Source organism: Rattus rattus, chromosome 8 (genome assembly GCF_011064425.1).
Source record: "Rattus rattus isolate New Zealand chromosome 8, Rrattus_CSIRO_v1, whole genome shotgun sequence".
Classification (NCBI taxonomy): Eukaryota; Metazoa; Chordata; class Mammalia; order Rodentia; family Muridae; genus Rattus; species Rattus rattus.
The window spans coordinates 1,341,274-1,348,497 of NC_046161.1; the positions used below are offsets into that span (position 1 = coordinate 1,341,274).

At 38.1% G+C, this 7,224-nt stretch overlaps 1 pseudogene; it reads right to left on the reverse strand.

Moving 5' to 3' along the window:
* Window positions 1-1,396: 1,396 nt before the first annotated feature.
* Window positions 1,397-5,831, reverse strand: LOC116907182 (annotated as a pseudogene).
* Window positions 5,832-7,224: the final 1,393 nt, after the last annotated feature.

The following is a 7,224-nucleotide window of genomic DNA, read 5'->3' on the forward strand; positions in this document are numbered from 1 at the left end:
AATCTATACCAAATATTACATTAAGGGCATTGTGGGCATAGTGTGAACTTTATAAACTTCCCTTTATGTAAAAGATCCTAATGAGAGAGAAGTTCTTCGTCAAGACCATTTATCTCATGATCCATAGAGATTCATTCTGTCTCACACTAGAGCCTGCACTTTTATATTCCTTAGTGATAGGAATTATAAGACAATGAAAAACATGATTCTATTCTGTTTCAGTTAATTTTATTCCCTGTATTAAGGATTCATTCTTGACCCAGAAAGTTTTATTACCACAAAGAACTCCTAGGTACTGTAGCTATTTCTAAGGGGTTGCTGTAGCTTTTCGTCTTCCCACTGGGGAGATGTTCACTGATCTCATTCCAAGTATACAGGGAAGTTATGTCTCTAACCTTGAACTTCTCTGTAACAGCCTCAGGCAGATGTGGGTCCAGTGTCACAACAGGGCAAAGATTGCAGTAAAGAAGAAGTTCATACTTCAGAATATCCCTCAGATGCTGCACTGTGATACCATTCGGTTAACAATGCACCCTGAAACTACTAAGGGCCTTTTTTCTGCAGGGCATAAAACATTAAATTAGGTCAATGTTAGTCAAAAGCCTTTGATTTAGTGCTTAGATCTATCTATATTCCTGCCTAAATTCTTCCTTTCTAGAAGGAAATATGAAACTTCCCAGTGCTATTTTAAACCTCATAGATTAACTTTTAATCACAGTGTAGAAGGATTTGTCCAAGCCAGTTAGGGTATGTATGTTTACTTTTACTGAAAATAATATATAGTGTTTGATATATAAGCATATACTATATTCTGGTTATTGTTTTCCCTTCTTCTACACTTTCCAGTTTCTCTCTACTTCACCTCTCATCTGGATCAACTCCATTTTTGTTTCTCATTAGAAACAAAAAGGCTTCTAAGAAATAGAAATACATAAGTAATAAAATGAAATAAATATATGTGCAAAGTTCATTTACCTGGTTTGAATTACCTCAAGATATTGGATATTTTGAGGCTATTGTAAGATTCTGTCTCTCTGATTTCTTTCTCATTTCATTGTCATTTTTTATAGGAAGGCTACTGGTAGTTCAAAGTTCGTTTTGTTTTGTTTTGTTGTTTTCTCATTAAAGTTGTTTTAATGAACCTCAAAATTCTGTGATGGATTTTTGGTCAAATTGTTTCCATTAGAAAGTACTGGTTTTGAAAAGTAATAACTTAAAACTGCCACACATACACACAAAATGGTCCATAAAAAATTCGTTCCTTCTGAAGGTTTTATTATGCCTTGTTATCATTAACCAGTCTTTTACTGTTAAACTTAAATGGCCAAACAGTTCTGAGTTTGGTTCTTCCACCACTGATTAAGACTTGGGTGGTAGGTGTTAGGGCTAACATTCATTAAGTTTTCTGAGCTTTCTGGGCAGACTTGGCGACTTTACCTGCAGCCTTCTTGTCGACAGCTTTGATGACACCCACAGCAACTGTCTGGCTCATGTCACAAACAGCAAAACGATCAAGTCGAGGATAGTCAGAGAAGCTCTTAACACACAAAGACTTGCTAGGGACCATATTAACAATGGCAGCATCACCAGACTTCAAGAATTTGGGGTCAGCTTCCAGCCTCTTACTAGAATGATGATTAATCTTTTCTTTAAGTTCGGCAAACTTGCATGCTATGTGAGCCGTGTGACAACCCGGAACAGGAGCAGAGACAGCACTAATTTGACCTGGATGGCTCAGGATAATCACCTGAGCGGTGAAGACTGCTGCTTCCATCGGTCGGTCATTTTTGCTGTCACCAGCAATATTGCCACATCTAATATCTTTGACACTTTCTTTAAAATGAAGTCCACACGTCCCTAGGAAGAGCTTCACGCAAAGCTTCCTGCTGCAATTCAACACACTTGATTTCACTTGTTACATTGGCTGGAGCAAAAGTAACCATCATGACTGGTTTGAGAACACCAGTTTCATCTCAGCCCATGGTGACAGTGTCAACGCTCATAATTTTAGAGACATCCTGGAGGGGCAATGGCAGAGGCTTCTCAGTTGGACAAGTGGGAGGAAGATACAGTCCAAGATTCCAGTAGCATGTTGCCACAGGCACTGCCATTTTTTTTCCGTTTTTTCTTTATTAACTTGAGTATTTCTTATTTACATTTCGAATGTTATTCCCTTTCCCGGTTTCCCGGCCAACATCCCCCTAACCTATCCCCCTCCCCTTCTATATGGTTGTTCCCCTCCCCATCCTCCCCCCATTACCGCCCTCGCCCCAACAATCACGTTCACTGTGGGTGCAGTCTTAGCAGGACCAAGGGCTTCCCCTTCCACTGGTGATCTTACTAGGCTATTCATTGCTTCCTATGAGGTTTTCAAACGTTATCCCCTTTCCAGGTTTCCTGTCCCCAACCCATCTATCTCATCACCCCTCTCCCTTCTTCTATGAGGGCATTCCAACACCCAACCATCTACCCTTCTTCCCGCCTTTTCCCGCCTTCCCGCCTCCCCGCCTTCCCGCCTCCCTGCTCTGACATTCCTCTACATTGGGGGGGGTCCAGCCGTGATAGGACCAAGGACTTCTCCTTCCACTGGTGCTCAACAAGGCCATCCTCTGTTACACATGCAGCTGGAGCCATGGATCAGTCCACATATAGTCTTTGAATGGTGGTTTAGTCCCTGGGAGCTCTGTTTGATTGGTACTGTTGTTCTTCCGGCATTGCAAACCCCTTCAGCTCCTTCAATCCTTTCTCTGACTCCTCCAATGGGGACCCTGTTCTCAGTTTCATAGTTGGCTGCTAGCATTCGCCTCTGTATTTGTCATGCTCTGGCTGAACCTCTCAGGGGACAGTTATGTCAGGCTCCTGATACGGTGCACTTCTTAGCATCAGCAATACTGTCTGGATTTGGTGGTTGTATGTATGTGGGCTGGATCCCCTGTTGGGTAGGCTCTGAATGTGCATTCCTTCGGTCTCTTCTCCAAACACAGTCTCCATATCTCCTCCTATGAATATTTTTGTTCCCCTTCTAAGATGGATTGAACCATCCCCATTTTGGCAGTCTTCTTCTTGAGCTTCATGTGGTCTGTAGATTATATCTTCGGTAATCCAAGCTTTGGGGCTAATATCCATCTATCAGTGAGTGCATACCATGTATGTTCTTTTGTAATTGAGTTACCTCACTCAGGAGGATATTTTCTAGTTCCATCCATTTGCCTTTGAATTTCACTGTCATTGTTTTTGATAGCTGAGTAGTACACCATTGTGTAGATGACTATTATAAATACAACTGCTATGAACATAGTAGAGCATGTGTCCTTGTTATATGTTGAAGCATTTTTGGGTATATGCTCCAGAGAGGTCGAGCTGGGTCCTCAGGTAGTACTATGTCCAATTTTCTGAGGAACCACCAAACTGATTTCCAGAGTGGTTGTACCAGCTTGCAATCCCACCAACAATGAAGGAGTGTTCCTTTATCTCTAGATCCTTGCCAGCATCTGTTGTCACCTTGTTTTTTATCTCAGCCATTCTGCCTGGTGTGAGATGGAATCTCTGAGTTGTTTTGAACTGTATTTCCATGATGACTAAAGACATTAAAATGTTAAATATTTCTTTAGGTACTTCTGAGCCATTTGAAATTCCTCACCTGAGATTTCTTTGTTTAACCCTGTACCCCATTTTTAATAGGGCTATTTGACTCTCTGGAGTCTATCTTCTTGAGTTCTTTGTATGTATTGGATATTAGCCCTCTACTGGATGTAGAATGGGTAAAGATCCTTTCCCAATCTGTTTATTGCCATTTTGTCCTAATGTACTTTGTCTTACAGAAGGTTTGCAATTTTATGAGGTCACACTTGTCGATTTTTGATCTTAGAGCATAAGCCATTGGTGTTCTGTTCAGGAAAATTTCCCCAGTTCCCATGTGTTCAAGGCTCTTCCTCACTTTTTCTTCTATTAGTATGTGTGTATCTGGTTTTATGTGGAAATTCTTGATCCATCTGCACTTGAACTTTGTAAAGGTAGCTAAGAATGAATTTATTTGCAGGCTGCTGCATGCTAACCTCTAGTTGAACCAGGACCATTTGTTGAAAATGCTGTCTTTTTTCCACCAAATGGTTTTAGTTACTTTGTTAAAGATCAAATGACCATAGGTGTCTGGGTTCATTTCTTGGTCTTCAATTCTATTCCATTGATCTACCTGCCTATCCCTGCATCAATACCATTCAGTTTGTTTGTTTTTTTTTTTTTTCACTATTGCTCTGTAATACTGCTTGAGGTCAGGGATGGTGATTTCCCTAGAAGTCCTTTTATTGTTGAGGATAGTTTTTACTATCCTGGGTCTTTTGTTATCCCAAATGAATTTGTAAATTGCTCTTTCTAACTCTATGAAGAATTGAGTTGGAATTTTTGATGGGGATGCTTTGAATCTGTAGATTGCTTTGGCCATATTTACTATATTAATTATGCCAATCCATGAGCATGGGAGATCTTTCCATCTTCTGAGATCTTCAATTTCTTTCTTGACAGATTGAAGTTCTTGTCATACAGATATTTCACTTGATTGGTTAGAGTCACACCGAAGTATTTTATACAATTTGTGACTATTGTGAAAGGTGTCATTTCCCTCATTTCTTTCTTAGCCTGTTTAACCTTTTAGTAGAGGAAGGCTACTGCTTTATTTGATTTAATTTTATACCCAGCCACTTTGCTGAAGTTTATAAGGCTTAGTAGTTTTATGGTGGAACTCTTGGGGTCACTTAATTATACTATCAAATTGTCTGCAAATAGTGACATTTTGATTTCTTCCTTTCCAATTTGTATCCCTTTGACGTCCCTTTGTTGTCTGATTGTTCTGGCTAGGACATCAAGCCCTATATTGAATAAGTAGGGAGAAAATGGGCTGCCTTATCTATTCCCTGATTTCAGTGGGATTACTTCAAGTTTCTCTCCATTTAGTATGATGTTGGCTACTGGTTTGCTGTATATTTCTTTTACTATGTTTAGGTATGGGCCTTGAATTCCTGATCTTTCCAAGACTTTTAACATGAAGGCGTGTTGTATTTTGTCAAATGCTTTCTCAGCACCCAATGGGGATAATCATGTGCTTTTCCTTTGAGTTTGTTTATATAGTGGATTACATTGATGAATTGTGTATTGAACCATCCCTGCACACCTGTGATAAAACCTACTTGATCATGATGGAAGATCTTTTTCATGTGTTCTTAAGTTTGGTTTGTGAGAATTTTATTGAATAGTTTTGCATCGGATTCATAAGGGAAATTGCTCTGAAGTTCTTTTCTTTTCTTGGGTCTCTGTGTGGTTCAGGTATAATTGTAATTGTGGCTTTAAAGAAGGAATTATGTAGTGTTTCTTCCATTTCTATTTTGTGGAATAGTTTGAACAGTATTGGTATTAGGTCTTCTATGAAAGTCTGATAGAATTCTGCACTAAACTCATCTGGCCCTGGGCTTTTTTTTAATGGGGGGGGGAAGACTTTTTATAACTTCTTCTATTTCTTTAGGCATTATGGAATTGTTTAGATGTCTTATCCTTATTTATCTGTGTCCTGGGGCATCAATGATAGTCACATATTATTTGCTGGTCTCAATTCCTACTGGGAGATGTCAATAGTGATCATGCTCGGCTTGCAGTTTTTCCAAGACCCAGGAATACTTGAAGGAGACTTTTTCCATCTCAGCAGCCTCCTTTTCAATCTTTTTGATGGCTTGTTTGTTGATTCCACTACATTTGTCTATCAAGTGGCTGATTCTGGTGTACTTGTCAGAAACTACATGTCTAATTGTGATGATGTTCATGTGAACCTTTTCTTTTCCCATTTTTGCTTTGAATTTAAGGTGGCTTCCATAATACCTGCATTCTGATGGCAAACCTGTTGGGGAAAAACTCAAAGTTCATTTTGTATTCCTCTATGTTGCTGAAAATATTAATCAGATGGAATTTTTAGGGTCACTTATATATACTGTCATATTGTATGCAATTAAAGATACTTTGACTTCTTCCTTTCCAATTTGTATCCCTCTTGATCTCCTTTCATTGTCTTATTGCTCAAGCTGAGCAATTCTCAACATATGGGTCACAAATTCTTTGGCAGACCCCTTTCTCGAGAATTATTTACATTATAATTTACAATGGTAAAAAAATTGCACATATGAAGTAGTAATAATAATTTTACAGTTGAGGGATCACAACATAATAAAGAACTATATTAATGGGTTGTAGCATTAGTCAAGTTGAAAAGTATCACTGTAGCTAAGACTTCAAATACTATATTAAAGAAGGATGGAGAAAGTGAACAGCCCTATCTTGTTCTTGATTTTAGTGGAATTATTTTGAGTTTCTTTCCATTCAAGTTGATCTCAGTTAAGAACTGCCTTTATAATGTTTATTATATCCTTTCTGTCCCTAATATGTCCCGGAATTTTATTATTAAGGAGTATTTGATTTTTCTCCAATGCATTTTTTACATTTAACGAGATGATTCTGTGAGTTTTCTCTTTGAGTTTGTTTATATGTTGAATTACATTTATCATTTTATGCATGTTGACCCACCTCTGCACTTCTGCAATGAAGCCTACTTGATTATGGCAGATCATGTTCTTGATGTTTTCTTTGATTCAGTTTGCAAGTATGCTATTGAGAATTCTTGCCCCTATGTCCATAAGAAAAATTGTTCTGTGATTTTCTTACTTGTTGGATATTCACGTAGTTTAGGAATCAGGTTAACTTCGGCATTGTAAATTGAATTGGGAAATATTCCTCATTTTTCTATTTTGTGAAATAATATAAGGAATATTTTTATTAACTTCGAGAAGTTTGAGCAGAATTTGTATTAACAATTTTTTTCATTCTTCTTGCACACACACACACATACACACACACACACACACACACACTCATGCATACACACATACACACTCATCCATGAGTTCTATATATTCTCTCAAACATGTAGTGATAGGTTTCCTCTTCTTATTATGACCACATAAAGTACTTCTTTCAAATAGGCAGAGTAGTCCAAGTTCTTGCTCTTATAAGGAAGCCAACATTTACTAGCATCCTTAGAAAAATATAGGTGCCATTACTTTTAAAATTCTACTGTGATCATGTTCATGACATAAAAAGTCAAAAGTGGACCATTAAAGAATTCAAATACCTAGTGTGAGAGCTATGGTTTAAAAAGAAAGCACAGCTTTCATGATTCCATTATTC